The sequence below is a fragment of the Pleurodeles waltl genome, chromosome 5, assembly GCF_031143425.1.
Source record: "Pleurodeles waltl isolate 20211129_DDA chromosome 5, aPleWal1.hap1.20221129, whole genome shotgun sequence".
Taxonomy (NCBI): Eukaryota; Metazoa; Chordata; class Amphibia; order Caudata; family Salamandridae; genus Pleurodeles; species Pleurodeles waltl.
This window is the reverse complement of record NC_090444.1, coordinates 115444367-115462010: the sequence shown is the minus strand read 5'-3', so window position 1 is coordinate 115462010 and position 17644 is coordinate 115444367. Positions and strand designations below refer to the sequence as shown.

The 17644-nt window shown below is 41.9% G+C and overlaps 1 protein-coding gene across 1 annotated transcript in view; it reads right to left on the bottom strand.

Moving 5' to 3' along the window:
- ADCY3 (adenylate cyclase 3) overlaps positions 1 to 17644 on the bottom strand; it is a 343040-nt gene that overhangs the window by 310003 nt on the left and 15393 nt on the right. The window lies entirely within an intron of this gene.

The window sequence follows — 17644 nt, the reverse complement described above, 5'->3', positions numbered from 1 at the left end:
AAATACTCCCTGCACCAAGCTGGTTGCTGCCATGGATGCACTAGGCTGGTTCACAGGCAGTTTTCAAGATAGTCTGAGAGGGCCACGGCTAATCCTCAAATTGTAAGTACTTCTAGCTTGAATAAATGTAGATACTTATTCCCAGGGATACTCGTGCGCAGGATCAGGCATTTCAACTGAGCACAAGAACTCAGGACCATAGTTTAATTTTTAGTCCTCTAAAGGCTTAAATATGTAACTCACTATTTCTGGTTATACTGATCCATTCTCCAGACACTCCAATCCCTACCCATGCAATGCAAGACTGTTTATAAGACAGCGTGCTTTATTCATACTGCTGACAATGTCAAGGGGCCAAAGATCTTCACACAGCATCAAATGCCTTGTGTGAAACCCCAACATAAAAAAAGACAACACAACATGGCTCAGTTATCTGGAACTCTATTCCTCTCTCTCTACACACCAATAACTCCCTTGTGAAGTTCATGAAAGGTCTCAAACAGCTTCTTTATGAAGGCCAAATCCACACTGGGCTCCTATAATCCACTTCTGCAGCTGTGCCTGCCCTTTCTACCACATTCTTCCATTTTGTTAACTTTCTGACCTAGCCATCAAGTAATGCTGGTTCTACACTTTCTTACATAACTAACCATGCTAGTTCAAACAGTCTTTAATTATGGATTTCCTTCCAGGTCTTTTACTGGGGTGACAATTTAATCCTTATATCCCCCGTAAGTTTTGCTTAACCTTGAAACCCAAAGTATTTATGTTGTCTACCCGACACAATGAGGAACCATGCGATCCACAGATCATAATTTATTCCTATATGTCTTAAGAGAACCTATACAATCCATATATACTTGTCTCGTAATTGTTTCTTAAATGTTTTAAGATAACCTCTACAATCTGCATTTACTTGTGTTATCGCCTAATCCTATTTTGTTTTAGGATTCATGTGATACGTAACAACAATGTGAATATGTTTCACATGACCACACTTTGTAAAACCTAAAAATAAAGTAACAAATAAACAAAAAACGTAATTTACAGGAAAAGTATATTTATGTATTTCAATTCTGTTTTAGTATTACGTACTTAGTAACTTTCCTCTCTACTGATTGCCCATGCTAAGTATATTTTATAAGGCTAAATAGAGCAGCTTTCCTTTCATTACATAGTTACTTGGTGCCCACCCACTACACCTGTATTTTCTAAACAATTTTAGTTGCTTGTTTTTTCTTACTGTTCTGGAGTCGTTCTGTTAGCAAACGTTAATGGATGGATTTTCATGGGTTCCATATTTCACTACAGAAAAAGATAAATGGTATGATCATTCCCACAGCTTGACATTCTTGCATCATTCCCTCTATGGGTATCTTTATGGGGAAACGGCGCATGTGGTCTTGGGTGATTGCCTTTGCTGGGAGTGATTCGTGCAAGGAAACTCATACTGGTTGTAGTGAGGAAATCCTTGCTTTCTTCCTGTAGACAGATGGAGTTAGATGGACTGGTAGTGGTCTCCATCATTCCTTAATATGTCTGGCACAGGAGACTACTCCAGATGCCTTCCTCCCATGGGGCAGGTGCTTCCACAAGGTGGCACAGCCGAAGCAAGACTTTCCTCTATACATCATGGTTCAACTGTTTAGCTTTTCAGATGCCCTTGTAGGTATAGCATTTCTACGTAATCCACACCCAAGAGAGACTGCAAATACTCATCCATACTGCGGGAAATCTGGAAAGAGTGCACCTCTTCAATCCAGTCAGTTTATCATTAGACTCCATCCAAAAACACTAATGCACAAAAGCTATTTATCAGTCCCTCCATGATATATAGATTTTGGCCATGCAACAAAATCCCTCAAAATCTGTCATTTTGGAATAAGGCTAAAAGAATACAAAATTTAGCATTTAACCTATCTGCCATTCATCGTCATTGTAGCATCCTGAAGGTATGCGCACTAGAGCCCTTGTGGTTCTGCGCGAACTCAGAACAGGAAGTGAAGAATGGATGGGAGGTGTTAAGGTGTGGTTAACAGAATGTATGATGTAATGCACAGTACGTTAGTGTATACTGAGGAATAAAGTTACGTTTGAGTGCAGCACCTTTCTTATTTATGCTCAAGGGCTGGGGAAGACGCTGCAACTGGTGATGAGTAGGGCATACAAGCCACAAGAAGACAAGATTGCTCTCCCTGAGAGTTTGCAATGATACAGCAAACTGCTTGTGCATGTTACATGTTCTCAAAATCGATACAGACTGGTCTGCAAATGGCACATGTGGAGTCAAAGATCTGCTCCAGCCGGTACACGGCCGTGGTAGAAATAGAAGGCCCTGCAAAGGAGTACATTTCAAAATGCCCACCAAAACTGTAGAGGAGGTGGTTGATAGAGATGCTGCGCCCTGTATCAGATACAGAACGATTATTCAGATGAAGCAAGAAATAACAATCGCATCAGTGAGGCGCAAAAGACAAAACATGTTGTCATAATAACCTTCATCATTGACAGTGGTTCGTCAATTAACATCATGCCAAAAGAAAAGTTTAACAGCCTACCCCTTGTACCTCGCCTCACTCAATCAGGCATGAAGACATATTCTTGGGCTGCTTCTGAACCACTCCAAAGCCAAGGATCATTCGTAGCGACAATGCAGTACAAAAAGACCTCAGTGCAAGCTGACATGGGACTGAAATCCCTCAACTACAACCTCTGTGCCAATCGGAAATTATGAGCCAATTCCTGTTGTTGTTCCATGGCCTGAGAAAACTCAAGAAAACGAAAGTACAGCTTCATATCAATGAAGACATTCGCCTTGTTGCTCAGTGACACCGCAGAGTTGCTTTCCATCTACAAGAAGCTGTAGAGAAAGAGTTGGAAGCCCTCTTACAGCATGACATAATTGAACGCTCCACAGGCACCACACCATGGGTTTCACCCATAGTAGTACTAAAAAAGGACATTAGCAGAGCGGTGCACTTTTGCGTTGATATGCACCAGGCAAACAAAGCCATTGAGAGGAAGAGATATCCTGGTCCAATAATAACAGATCTGATCATGGAATCGAACAGAGCCAAAGTGTTTTCCCGCCTTTACCTGAATAAAGGGTACCATCAACTCGAGTTGGAGGAGAACTGCAGGTACATTACTATCTTTTCAACTCATGTTGGTTTGTTCAGGTAAAAGAGACTGAGTTTTGGGGTATCTTCGGCTGCTGAAGTATTCCAGAATGTAATTTGATGAGTAACTCAGCCTATTACACATGCTTTCAATTACAGTGACGACATACTGGTTTTTAGGTTACTACAAAAGGACCATGATAAAGCCCTGACCCTAGTGTGCCAGCTACTCACTGATGCAGGCCTCACTCTGAATGCTGCAAAGTGCAAGTTTTGCAAAACTAAACTCAATTTTTTGGGGCACATTTTTTTAGATGGGGTATGACTCCAGATCTAGACAAAAGTGTGAGAACTGTCATCCACTCCTGCCCCCCTTTAAAGATGTCACCATGCTGAAATCCTTTTTAGGCATGGCCAGTTATTACTCAAGATATATCCGCAACTTTGCTACAGAGAGTGCCCCATTGAGAGGGTTGACAAAGCGGCACGCACCATTCCAGTGGTCTCCAGAATGTGACCAGAGTTTCAAAGACTTTAAACATGCTATTCAGAATGCAACTGAAATAGCCTACTTTTATCCTAACGTACACACTGAAATATCGGTTGATGTGAGCCCGGTAGAGCTAGGGGCAATTCTTGCTCAACACAGTAGTCATCCAGATGCTCTGAGACACACTGTAGCCTATGCCAGTCGAAGCCTGTCTGACACAGAACGTGTTTACTCTCAGCCAGAGAAGGAGAATCTGACTGTGGTGTGGTCCTGCAAACACTCATTTATTCCTCTTCAGAAAGCGATTCACCACTATCATGGATTACCGGGTGTTTCTTACAAATTTTGGGAACCCTAGGATCAGATGCCCCCTCACACAGAGAGGTGGGGGTTAGGGCTCCAAGAATATGATTGCAAAATTGTACACAAACCGGAAAGGAAGATAAAAACGTAGGAGACTATTTGTCACGAGTGTTACTGCATAGTCACAGTTCGGCATCCAAGACAGATGAAGCATATCTCAACTTCATTGTGAGTTCCAGCACACCAGCGGCAATATCGGTGGAACAGATCATTGTTGCGACCAATGCAGACGAAGACATAAACATGATTAAAGAACTGATTACCATGAAATCTTGGAGGAGAAAGGCCTGGCCCCTGGTCGAAGATGTTGAATTCCAAAAGTTCAACAATGTACAGGATGAGTTAGCAGTCACCTGAGAAGGCTCATCCATTTAATAAAGCACCATTGCCTCAAAATGTAATTGCCAGAACTTGGCTTTTATCAGCCACAAAATATTGACCTCAATGACAATATATATTCATGGTGTAATAAAATACATCTGTACTGGAGGCTGGGACAACAAACAGCAACTCATTAACATCACATGGAATGCTCTCAATTTGAAAAAGTTGACATATAGTTAGGATCCGATCCAGTGTAAAGAAAACTCCTCTCACTTCTAAAGGGACTGATCCACCAGTCGAACTTACCATATGATGTCTAGACCACTGCAACTTTTTTTTAAATACTTTTTGCGGAATCTCGTGAGTCAACTGAAGATGAGGGAAGTGGACAGGTTCGAGAAGCTAATGTCTCCCATGAAACATTTTCTGTCGCCTGCTAAAAAAAAGTAGGTGAAATTGTTCAGATTTCATCGGTGAAATACCAATTTTGCACCGGTTTAATTTATCTAAGGTGGTGATTATCTCAATGTCAGATTCGCTGTCAAATTTAGCAATTCCTCCAGTGACTGGAGAATTTTCTTTAATTCCAACTAACTTTACATCAGGAACTTAGACTGTTGGGCGTTAGGCACATTAAATTTGCTTCTCATAAAAAAGGCAATTGTGTAATGTTGATACGGGCAAATTAACAACTGCGATGAGAATTAAGTAAAGATTTGCCCCTGCTGCGTTCAGCTTTAAGGGCCCTTCAGATCAGGCCATGCCGCCCTGCAGTCATGGCTCTTTTGAATGGTCAGAGCATACAGCTATCCTACAAGGCCACTGGGATTGTGACTCACACAGCAAACACCGGCTCCTTCCCTCCGAAACTGAAGAATGCTTCCAGCCTTGGCCTACTATGAGCATTCGCAAAGAGTATTTTGTATTCAATTTTAGCGTAATTAGTTAATCTTATTGTCTTTCTGCTACCCACTCTTTTGAGTTTATATATATATATATATATATATATATATATATATATATATATATATATATATATATTTTTTTTTAATAACAACTCTATTCCGACTTAGTTACATTACAATTATTTTTATTAATTGGCACTAAAGATTTAATTTCATTCTTTCACTCGTAAAGATTTGCAGTAGTGTAAAATGGAGCACATTCATTTTGCATTGTTTCGGCTGTCCTAATAACTGTTGATGAAGCAAACAAGTTGTGCACCAAAGTTAGCGTGGAAAACAGTGCATCACTTTTTATAGAAGGGCAAATCATGCAACAAAATTATGTTGCCAGCATTCTTCTATGTAATACAATAAAGAATGGAGAAAATACATATCTAGCAAAAATAATATATTTATCAGTTTCACTTTCCTAACACCTCCTTGTGCTGTTAAAATGACCTTCATCTCACAGAGGTCATATTTTCTGCAATCATTTCACATCCATTCCCTTCATCTTTTGCCCGGAGCAATGATGTTCAGGGAAGATGGACTCGAGCAAAACCCTTTTGCTTGATTACCTATTATACAAACAGCAAAGATGGTGTGAAAAGGTGTCATCTCTCTGCCCTGCATAACAAATGTATTATTGTCCCCACGTTGGAGTGCTAACTGTGGCTCAGGCGTGACTTGCATGTGAAATAGTTGAGCACGGTTGGATAATTACAATATGCACTTTCTGAATACACAGACATAATAAATAACAAAAGCCATGTACAAGCCCGTAAGCTTCTTTTCGAAGATTCCACTGTTCACTTTTGTAACTTATCACCGTCTTTCTTAAAAAAAAAATACAAGCCAAGAGAGGACTGCCCCACCGAGAGAATTCTGTGCTCTAAGAGCAACTTCTACACTGTGAGTGACTCCATTAGCTCATTGCCAACTTGAAAACTTGCCAAACACACTCTCCTTCAAAACAAAAGGTGGAACTGTGCTCCTTTGGCAGTAATAGCTCATGCATATCAACACATTCTCTTGGTCACCTGAGGTGTTAACAACCAAAGCCAATGCTTCAATAGTTGCATAAGGGGGTGATACTTACTATGTGGTGTCTGGTCATAATTCTTTTTAGGGAAGTGAGAAGCTTGACCAACCCTTCAAAGTGAAGTCACTCATGGCAATTTCTATCCCATTGCTTCCCTCTTTTAGGGAGCCCACTATCCTCACAAGAGCGCTGCTGGGCTCAGTGACTTCTTAAGGATTTTGGGGCTAGGGGCAAGAAATATTTTGGGGCCCCTGATCAGAACAATTTTGAATTTGATTACAACTTTTCTGCTGATTCATGCCCCATGATACTAAACAATATTGAATTAGTACCAAAGGCCGAGATGAGAAATAGACTAAAGTAAGAAGAAAAATATGTTAAATTTTCCAGGAGGCCCTTGCAAGGTGGGGACCCTGGGCAATTGCCCACTTTGTCCATGCCTTAGAACGTCTCTGGCTGGGGTGGCAGTAACCCAGCAAGTCCTCCAACCAATGTTACTCACTTTTGCGCCAACATAGAGATGACCTGGTTGTACAAGCCCAGGACTCTTCTAGCCGAAACAAGTTATTTCAATTCACATATGAAGACAAGTATTCGTTACACTTAAGAAAACAGTATAAGAGTTCACGGTTACTTTAACTTAGAGCGACATACACTGGCTGCCTGTTTGGCTCACAGCAGATTCCGTTGTCTTGTGACAGTCAGTACATTCCCATTCTGAAAGGGTGTGGCAGCTCACAACACCGCCGACATCTTCCTAAACCAGGACTCTCCAGTTCACAGTTGTGACTTGCGATCTGTGCAAAAGGAGACTTGTTCTCAAAAGCCTCAATAGAAAATACCCAACCACCCCTTCGCAGACTTCCTAACACAGACAAGAGTAAAACAGAACCACCTAAAACCACAGCTCCTCATCCCTCTTCTGGATAATCTTTCAGATCCCATCACCTTGCATAGGGTTCCATTTTTCACTTCTTCTTCCAGGTTGCTGGGCTATATTGCAGTGTAAGGGACCATTAGTCAGCACAATCTCACTGCATGGAACCTTGCTGGGTCATGCTAGGTTCCTGTTGTAATGTACCCTGATAGCCAACATCAGGTCACTGCCTAACTTGGCTGAGTGGCGAGTAACCTCTAAATATGCCTCCAACTAGAAGAGCAATAGAAGACCAATGACCTGCCAGAGTGGCATGAGCAACTCCAATGCAGCTCCAGAAATGAGGAATAAAAGAAGCCAAAGATCTTGAGCAACTGGGCTGTTGTATTTATGGAAATGAGGAATAACATAGCCGTCAAAGCCGTGAGAAGGAACAAAGAAGAGCAAGGATACAATGAACTGGGATTTTTTTAACTTGATAGAGAGAGGCGGGGAATAAGAACCTATCAGAGCTAAGATCTTGGGATCCCTATGCAGGAAAGACAGGGGGATGCCAGAGGATAAAAGACTTTCAAACAACCTAAGACGGGGAAAGCAGGCACAGAGACACCAAGCAATGTGGCAGCACTTCTCTTTGCCCAGTGCAAAGAGGCCACCTGATTTCAGAAACAGTTTAAGGACTTCAGCAGTCGGAAACAAAGCAGAATTATCACCTTATTGATGTCACCCAATCTGGCCACAGGCAAGTACCTTCTGAAACAAGTAAACTTTGAGCTCCAAACAGTCCCCCGCTACCCTCCCAAAAAAGAAATCATAAACCTACTGGGAGTTAAAATGGACTACTTTGACCAAACAACACAACGTCCTGAATATTTTTCTTCTGCTACAAGGTTCCGGTTACCTCCAGTTCTGATGTTCAATCTTGTTTAATAACTAATCTGGGATGCAACAGGTAACTTATGTCTGTCCATGTCTGTGTTTACCTTTACCAGTCTGCTGTTGGCAGTTTCAGTTTTAGGACTGGACTGAGATGTGGCCAGTTTAATTGACCATAAGTACCAGTCATTCAGTTTGCTTCCAGAACACTGCTTTGGTACTAAATTTCTAGTGCCATATTTTTACTGAAGGCAGATTCATCTCTGATTTGGAATTAAAATCATGTTCTCATGACAGATGGATTAATGCAATTAATGTAATGGGATCTGGGGCAAATAATCTGAGTTATCCTGAGAGAGGGGGAGGAACGCACCTGTGCCTTAGGAAACTTCTGAAAACTGGTGTTATATACAGATCCTATGGATAAGCTGTGGCTTTACTGGAAGATGCTCTGTACATTGAGCAGTGTTATTTTTTGGACTTGGAAACAGCCCAATCCATGTAACATTGTGTAAAAAAAGGATCCTATTAACATATTGCCAAAAGAATCCAGTAACTTTCCCTAGGAATCTTGTCACCGTGGATGCAACACCAAGTAAGAAATTCATAGCTTATTTTAAAAGTTCCAGAGGGTCATGTAACTGCAGGAGAGCATAATACAAAATATGGAAACTATGGATACATGGAAGGTTCAATATGATAAGAGATAGCCAATGGCACTGTTATTCAATCTGTGAATGCTTGAGAATACTTTAATCAATTGCTAGTCAATGCCTTTTTAGGAAATATTACAATAGGGACTCCGAACTTCTAACAGAGTCAACTACAGAGTTTCTTGTGCAAATTTTAAATACAATCAGGGTTGTTGCTAAATAAAAAAAAACTGCAGCACCACACATCAGTCAGGCTTTTCATTTAAAGTTAGTTAGCAAGGCAGATATTTCAGACCTATATTATTTTGTAAACAATCAGTGAAACAAAGGGCCTCATTTAGATATTGGCGGAGGAGTTACTTGTCACAACAGTAATGGATACCCCGTCCGCCGAAATCTAAATCCCATTATATCCAATGGAATTTAGATTTCAGTGGACGGAATATCCGTTACCGTTGAGACGGAGTAACCCCTCCGCCAATATCTAAATCAGGCCCTTAGTGTTATTGTAATAGCGGGTCCTTGGGAAATCTGGGTTTGAAGAAAAGGTGACAAGTGGGTTCCTTTGCCTAGTAAGCTCCAAGCACTCTTAGGATTGTGGTTTCCTTTTGTGGCCAGGATTAGCCAACCCTCTAGATAATGTGACTGCGGTACCGTGCTGCCACACGTTTCTCAAAACTGAGTGTAGCCGGTCAATTCTTTGGGGTATCAGTTATGAAGCAAACTGAGGGTTACATCTATACCTGCATAAAATGCACCATTACAGAAGACACTGGCCGTGCCCAAAATAGTTAACCCCTAGGGTCACGCCGCTAACGCAGAGCCATGAGACCCCAACTTTGGAATCATTCCCACATTCACACCAATTAAAGAGTAGAAGTAGACAAGCCCAAGGGTGCTCTGTAGATGCAGAAAGCTACATTTTCCATCAGCTCTAACACTGCAGCTCACTCACAGATTAACTCCCAGAAGTAAAAATAAACTCCCCCATGACACCTTCCCTGGTGTACCAACTGTTGGTGTAATTACTGTGTCTTGTTGTGCTAACAGCCTGCTTTTGATTGCTATCAAGCTAAGTGAGTCTCTTACCGTTAAGATAATCTATACTGTACACAGACCTCAGGAAGAGCCTAGACTATCAGTGGATGGATCAGTGGATGCCACCGTCGATGGATGTGTAGGGCATTGACACTGGAGAAGACAAACAGAAAGCTGTCCATTGATACATGTATTCATAGTGTGCCCTTACTGGCCTCAAACATAAATGTGGTGTTTTCAAGATAAAAATGCATACAGGAGTGAACAGCAGTTGGTTCTTTTTTTATTATTATTATGCCACGTGATGGTAAATCATTTTATTTAGGTTTTAGCTGTGTGTTTTACCTGTGCTAGTCTATTCTGGCTAGTGTTTGAGTTTCCTTGTACATCTTTATTATCAGGGGATACCATCCTTTTGATATTAATCTCAGGACAGAAACATGGGAGTTTTCTTTGCTTACGTTGAGTTTCATAAATAAACACAACAATGTTTGTTCATTTCGTTTTTTTCAGTTTTAGGTTGTCTCTGTGGGCCTTTATGTAACACACTTTCGTCCTTTTAAATTCAAATACTATTCTTTATTACCACCGAAGTAGCGCATTAGTCTATTTGCTCAGAACAGTAAAAGCTGTGTTTTAGCCAGACTCACTAAAAGACTCAAGCAGCAGCATTCTAAAGGATCCCGTGGAAACTTCTTTTGATTATTGGCATCATAATTCATAAGTTAGGAACTCTGATTCCTTGACATTGATGGCCACTGTAATGCCAGGCACATCTCTGGTCTGCAGATGTATGATGACTTGTTCTTTTTTCATCCCAAGATAGGTTAAAATGTATCCTCCTTCTACCTCTCTTGCTAGCACCAATGGAAGACTCCTAATTTGGTACCAAGGAGCTTTATAGTTTTGTCCTTGTTCCTTTATCAAACGTGCAAGACATGTATATGGATTCTGGCCATCCAGTGAACATTCGCTTGTGTGTAACTCATAAAAATTAAATCCACTTATAAAATATGCTTCCACCATACAGACCAGCTCCTTAACTCACATGCAGGTTTGGATTACCACACCTTGTCTAGCATTTTCTGTCATGTTCTCCTCAAATCAAGGACAGTTTATTACAGAAGTAGTTGTTTGGAGTGACCTTAGGAACTGGCAGTCACTCGGAAACTAGATGCTCAAGTAAGTTAGCCATAGGCTCATCAACTGTAAACCTGTGCAATGTGGCAGAGATCTCTGATGCAGACATCAACAGAGGTGTCCCCCCCCACATTGAAATAGCTATGGCGGGTGTTGAAGATGCCAACTACTAAATCTACTGTTATAAAGGCAAAAACCACCCCATGAAAACCTCCGCCACAACAAAAGCAGGTGACTTCTCTGCATTATAGCCCAGTCTCGAGAAAAGAGAGATTGTCTACAGTACATGTGAAAGTGAGGGAGGGGGATGAGCCAACTGTGGAGAGGGGAAGAAGTGGCAAGTTATGGAATTGGATAAAGGGGACATAGTGCGGAGCTGAAATGGGCAGCGGTTATCAGTCACTCACTACCATGAATATGGTCTGCAAGAGATAAAGGACTTCTGAGCACACAAGAGGCTATCTGGAGCGGTCATCATCCCCACACAGAACTCTGTGTAGAAAAACTTCATCACCATTGTTTGATCACAAATTATTCTGTTTGGAATCTGGGGCTATATGCCAGGGTATTTTCCATTTTGTAGCCTGAGATTCCACCATTTTATAACTGAAGGTGGTTCTTGACCTTTCCGGTAACCAATGGCTTGAAGGGCTCAGGCACTTTGGATGGCCAATAACATATTGGAGAAGATTTTAACATGCAGGGCTGCCAACATGGTTTTTCGGGTGTCAGTTTGCAAATCTTACTGGATTACAAATGTCCAGTAAAACTCTGTGTTGAGGCAGAAGAAATTTATGTAGTAGAAAGTTCTGATTGACATCTTTAGCAGGGCAGTGACCTCATTTAGGAGAAACTACCAGGACATACATGCAAGGAAGAACACTGCAGTTAATTCATTTTATTTTAAGTTGGCAGGATGAAAGTATGGGAGCACTCACTGGGATTCAACCTGTGACCATGGGATCAAAAGAGACATCCTTTTAATGGGTACACTAGTATGATGACTGATCTGACCAGACAGAGACTATGTTATACTGATGAATAAGGATAATTTTATCCAACTCATTGCCTGTATTTTTCCATAGAATTATGTTTCTGTTACAGCTTTCCTGTGTTTTTCTTATTGATAGAATCTAGAAGCAGGGAATTTCAGTGGACATTTGTTGCACAGGGAGTGAAGTGGACAGTTATAGTTTGAGTTACTCTTGATCAAGGTCATAAGCTTGTTTGAAGGTTGTCCTCTTACCCAATAGTACATCAGCAACAATCACAAATGATAAGGGTTCAGGGATGTCTCTTTGTTTGATGATGTCTAGCTTGGTTGTCAAAAGTGTTGTGACATCACTCACTAGATTGACCATCTAAAGATGTCAAACTCCACGTTGAGTAGTTAGATTATTTCTTTCAGTTTAACAAATGATCATAGCGTGGTGTTACTGAATAACTGGTCTATTTCACCCATGTTTTGTCATGTAGATAAGTTTAATTATTTCCAACCGCTCTTTTTTAATTTTCTGAGATGGTACTTATGGGCTCTTTCACATTCACTGCCTCACCAGCTCACCAGTTTTCATACATATTTCTAGTCTCTTTCATTATTACATATTTGTCTGTAAGACAAGCCACAGACCTGCCAGCGGGTGCATTATGGGGTGGATTTGAAGCATCCCCATGTATATTGTTCTACTGCACCAATCCTTTAGTTCTAAAGGCATTACAAACTCGAAAATGTATACATCCAGAGGTTCCTGGATTCTGACTTTTCTTGGCTGAGCCACGGGCTTTCTTGCTGGTCCACAGATACTTTATAAGCATTTTTTAAACGTCTTTGGAGATTTTCGTAGTACATGTGGTACGATGTTCCGAGCTATTTTGTCTTAACAAAACCTATCTGACCTGGTCTTAGTAACAACTACTGATCACCTTGACTGTTCACCCTGTTAAGGCTTTTCAAGCTACATTCATCAATGAAACTGGTTTGTAGCTTTTTAGCTTGGGTATTGTGATGATGCTCACCCCTTGCCTTTTCTAATGGTGGGGAAGCGAGGATGCAGTTCTCAAAGTTCAGGGATGTATACGTTTAGTATCTGACAGAATTCTATTGGAGAAGGCATGCATCCTGTGCCTCAAAACATCCAAATATGTTAACGCGAATGTCATTTTAGGCTAGGTTTGCATCTAGGCCAGAGATTTTTGTTTTATCTCCTTTTGCAAATGGGATGCTTTAAAAAATGTATTTACTTCAGCGATCGATAGAGTACATGGTAACACACACATTTCTCCGTCATTTTATTAACCATGTCTAGAACATCCGTGTCGATACTTCTGTCTTTGAGTGGTATGATGATTATTAATTTATGCCAATGTTTGAGTAAATGACCAGCGTATACCCAGCACTTCCATAATGTTTAGCTTTGACATCTACCAAAAATTATCTAAAGCTGTTGATGCTTTTTGTTTGCTTAAACCTGTAGTAATTTCAGGCTTTTCAGTCGTTGCTCAAAGGGGTTTGGAATGTACACATCACTGGCTCGTTTAATGATGCGCACTTGTTCATTTCATACTTTAAGCACATAAACTTGTGTATAAAAGTGTCACTTTTCTAAATTGTTGGAGAAAATGTATTTGAAGTATTGCTTGATGATGGCTGTTAATGTCTTATCTTTTTGGAAGAGTGGTGTGTACACACAATCAATGGATTTGCTTCTGCACATTTTGCTTCTATGACTGTGGTTATAGTTTTAGAGGTGGTCAGTACCTGCCTGATTGAGTAATACTACAGCAACAAACAGATACCCTCCAAGGAACAACTTCATGCACCTCAATTCTATAAATGATTGATTTAATCAACTGATAAGTAACTATGCATCATATCTCAAGTACGCATGACAACATAAAACCGAAACGTAAACCATTTTCTGCAGTTTACTTACTTTTGGGTGTTAAACAAGAACATTTGGACAGCCTCTGAGCAGATTTCTACATATACATGTCACAAAGATCTATATACTGACAGAACATATATATATATATATATATATATATCTATACACACACACACACACACACACGTACTTTATGACAGTCTCCTTTATATTTACTTATTTGTTACTTTTTTGTTTTTAGTGATAAAAAAACAAAACATGTTTGCTTTTTTCAGTGAAGAGATAATGTGTGCTGTGTAATAATTAATTTCTGTTCAAATATATGTTTTTCCAAACAGCCTATATCTAGGTACTTGAAATATGATGCAGAGACACTTATCAGGCGAATAAATCACTCATTTGTAGAGTTGGGGTTTATGAATGGCTTCCTCTGTTTGTTGCCTCTGTTTGTTACTGGAGTATTACACCCGGTCTCCTGTGGGATAATTGGTTGCCCACTCACTAGTAGGTGGAAGTGTGTTTTGGTGCTCGTGCAGTGAGACTATGGAGTGATTACCTGTAACAACAGAGAGGCTGTACCAGTGTTGTGGCATATCATTCCGATTTAATATTGTACTCTGGGGCTCAGTGATGACGTCACCTGATGACATTTGGCTTAATTTCCCTGTACCTTCCTGAAAAGGAAGGTGGCCCTCTGCTCAGGGATTTATTAGGGATAAGCCTCCAGGTTTCATCTGCTTCTTTTGTATTAGGCTAGAAGGCCCAGCGGATGATGCTGGTCTTCTGTCCTCCCTCAGTTCCCCCTCTGTAGCAGTAGCCACTAGCCTGGGTTGCTGCCTGTGAACGTTCGGCTCGTTTAGGGCTCAATGTTCCAAGAAGGCCTCGAGCTGAGACACAACCAGGCATCAGGCTCGAGCCAGGCCTGAGCCTTTTTTTTTATGTATTTTTATAGAGTCAGGAAGAAACAGCACAGATATAATCGACACAAAAAAGGGATTGGGGGATTGCCGACACACGACCAACCTACAAGAGGGTATGAAGGACGTCGCAGATTGGATGAGGCTCAGCCGCCTAAAGCTGAACTCTGAAAAAACGGAAGTCCTCATCCTCGGCAACACCCCGTCCGCCTGGGACGACTCCTGGTGGCCCACGGCCCTCGGCACCGCACCGACCCCTGCAGACCACGCCCGCAACCTCGGCTTCATCTTGGACCCTCTTCTCACCATGACCAAGCAAGTCAACGCCGTGTCCTCCGCCTGCTTCCTCACTCTCCGCATGCTCCGTAAGATCTTCCGCTGGATCCCCGCCGACACCAGAAAAACCGTGACCCACGCCCTCGTCACGAGCCGCCTGGACTACGGCAACACCCTCTACGCCGGGACCACAGCCAAACTCCAAAACCGCCTGCAACGCATCCAAAACGCCTCGGCCCGCCTCATCCTCGACGTACCCCGCAACAGCCACATCTCCGCACACCTGAGACACCTGCATTGGCTCCCAGTCAGCAAAAGGATCACCTTCCGTCTTCTCACCCACGCACACAAAGCCCTCCACAACAAGGGACCGGAATACCTCAACAGACGCCTCAGCTTCTACGTCCCCACCCGCCCCCTCCGCTCCGCTGGCCTCGCACTTGCTGCCGTCCCTCGCACCCGCCGCTCCACGGCGGGTGGGAGATCTTTCTCCTTCCTGGCGGCCAAGACCTGGAACTCCCTCCCCACCAGCCCCAGGACCACCCAGGACCACTCCGCTTTCCGGAGACTCCTAAAGACTTGGCTGTTCGAGCAGCGATAACCCCCCCTTTCCCCCCTAGCGCCTTGAGACCCGCACGGGTGAGTAGCGCGCTTTATAAATGTTAATGATTTGATTTGATTTGATGGATACAAAAAAGTACACTTACATGCCCAACTGGGATATAACAACAAGGTACATACGGAACAAAACCATAATATAGGAGGAAGTATAAACAGAGCAGAGAGAGGGCCAAAAAATAGAACACAGCAGACAGACACGTCAAATCTAAGCATATTGATTATACACTGGTGAGAGTTAGTTTCAAAGCAAAAACAAGTGATGGACGGAATGCTGAACATTGTCAAACACTCACCCCCAGTCAGTTAGTTTCAGACATTGATCTGTGGATCCCAGTTAAAACCCGCCCATATTCTGTACAATTTCTTAAGCGTGCGAATGTACCTGGCTCTAGCCAGTACCAGCTCAGACTTGTAAACTTGTCGAATAACCTCCCACCGTTCAGTAACCCATTGCGGGATCGGAGATACCCATGATCTGGCAATGCAAAGCCTGGCAGAGTCAATGATTATGGACAGCTGCCATTTCAACCCAACATCATATTCCATTTTATATCCCATCATCATCTCCTTAGGGGTAGAATGTGTTACAAATCCAAGACATAATGCTATTAATCGAGTCACCCCTTCCCAAAATTCCTAGAGAGCAAGGCATGTAACAAACTTGTGGAGAGTACCAGCTGTGGGGCAGCCAAACTTAGGACACCTGGGTTTTTTCAGAACTGGGATCCCCACCCCCCTTTGTAATTCTCTTCGGTGTGTAATAGAGCATGCAAATGGTCTTAAAATGCTGTAGTTTTAGATTTATGGAGTGCACCGAACAATCCACCATCTCCAAGGCACTGTAAATTTCAGATGGTAAAATCTCACAAGAAAGCTCCCTGTTCCACTTAGCAGCAATGACTGAGCTGTCATCAGTCGTATGCTCACAGAGCCTTTTGGACCTTGCATTCAGATAAAAAAATAGTCCCTTAACCGTGTCCACCATTAATCTTAGCCATGCCCTGCAGATTGGGTCGTGAAATACTTCTGGGAATGCTGGCTTGTCCCCTAGTGCCAAATCATCGTGCATTAACTTTAGAGAATATTTGGCACACATTTCCCACCAAATACGCATGATGTCCCCAATAAATTTAAATCTTATATGCTTATAATAGTTGGGGTCTGTTAGTCTATAGAAAAAAAGCCTACGTTCCAAACCTAATGCCAATCGATAGCCCAAAGCCGAGGAGTCTGGTTCTGCTTGTACTATTATGTTGCGCAATCGGCCTGCAAACACTGCCCAAAAATATAACTTAAAATAAGGTAGCTGCTGGCCTCCCTGCCCGTATGGAACTTTTAGGGAACGTAAAGCATGCCTAGCCCCTCTATAACCCCAGATAACGCTGGCTATAGCACGTTCCAAATGTTTCAAAAAGAGTTTGGGACCCGTAGAGGGATTACCAGAAATAAATACAAACATTTAGGTAGAACATGAATTTTTACAATATTGCAGCGACAGATGATACTGATCAGAAGCCTGTTCCAAAGTCGTAATTTAGAGATAGTTGACAAGAGCAGGTGCTCATAGTTCAATGGTGTTACCCCCATAATTGGAACAGCCGGCTTAAAATTCAACAGTAATTGAGTTTTAGCTATGTTTAAATTATAGCCTGAAAATGTTCCAAATTTGTCAGCCTCCTCTTTTATATAATCTAGTGGAACTGGTGGATTGGATGTATATATAGCGACATCATCAGCATATGTGGTGATTTCAGGTTCACAATCGCCAGGCATCAGTTGCTGTATACCGTCACTCATCTGCAGAGATTGGAGGTATGGTTCCAAATAAAGAGCAAATAAAAGAGAGAGCGGGCACCCCTGTTGTGTGCCCTGATGGATCTTAAATGGTGATGAAGGTATCCCAGCATAACCCAATTTAGCAAAAGGGCCTCTATATAAGGACTGTACCCACAAACAAAACCGATCATTATTCCCAAAGGCTTCCATCGTTACCCATAAATAGTCCCACACTACATGATCAAAAGCCTTCTCGGCATCTACCAGGACCATAACCTAGCTTTTTACCGAATCTTTCCACCA